The following is a 1140-nucleotide window of genomic DNA, read 5'->3' as shown; positions in this document are numbered from 1 at the left end:
TGTTTTAAATCAGTATGTGTGTTGCTGATCTTGGTGAAGCTTAATTTTGTTAAAAGTGGTGTGTGTTCTAGGGGACCAGCTGTGGTCCATGTTCTCCAAATTATCCTCCTCAGGTTGTCCCGACTTGCACACTGGGCTGGAAAAATCTAGGGGAGTTCAGAATGGGTGGAGTTCTGCAGGATCCTGGTCTGGCTGGGAGGGAGGGCATGGGAAGAGAAGGCCTTCTCCAAGCATCTTAGTGTTAGAGCTCTTTTAGGTGAAGGCCTTCTCTGATGGTCCTCGATGAAATACCTCTTAGGCAATTGAAGCTTGTACACATACTTTTATTTGGAGCTGGGGATGGGCTTGAAAGCATACACTTTATTCAGGATGAACCAGGGGCTATGTATGGATTTTATAAATTGGGAAGGAGTATTCAGGGCAAATGAAAATCATTGGCCAGGGTTTAAAGATGTTTGTGTACCTCATTTGCATGGAGAAGCAGTGTAGGAATTCCAAGTACTTGCTTGGTGAGTTCTGATGGGGAGGTTGAGGTGAGGAATTTTGTAGTTCTGCCAAGGGCTGCTCAACCTTTTCCTTTCCCCCTGCCCCCGAGAGGATGTGGGGAGTAGGGATCCCCAGACAAGGTCAGAGAAGGGGAAGACCTGCTGGTAAAAAAAGTTCTCCATTTTGCACCAGACTCCAATAATCTATCCTAAGGCAATTCCCCTGTTCTTAAATCCTTATTGGTGGAATAATAACACAATGTTGGACACAAATTCCATAGATCATGGACTTTAAGGGTCCTATAGGTCCTAACTGGACCACGAACCTGGTTGATCCGTCCTGGGCCATATGCTCAATAACCTCTCCCTCTCAGACTGAGACCAGTGTTTGTGTGGTTTGTTAGATGATTCCATGGACACCAACATTTATAGTTCCATCCATTTGACTGCAATTCCATGATGCCCTTCTTTTTAATAGCTGAATACTATTCCATTGTATAAACCAACCATAGTTTCTTTATCTGTTCTTTCTTTGAGGAATATCTAGGTGGTTTCCAGTCTCTGACTATAATGAATAAATCTGCTATGAACATAGTTGAGCAAAGGTCCTTGTGGTATGCTGAGCATTGTGTGGGTATATGCCCAGGAGGGGTAT

The sequence above is a fragment of the Mus pahari genome, unplaced genomic scaffold, assembly GCF_900095145.1.
Source record: "Mus pahari unplaced genomic scaffold, PAHARI_EIJ_v1.1 scaffold_9374_1, whole genome shotgun sequence".
NCBI lineage: Eukaryota > Metazoa > Chordata > Mammalia > Rodentia > Muridae > Mus > Mus pahari.
Note: the sequence above shows the minus strand (reverse complement) of the source record.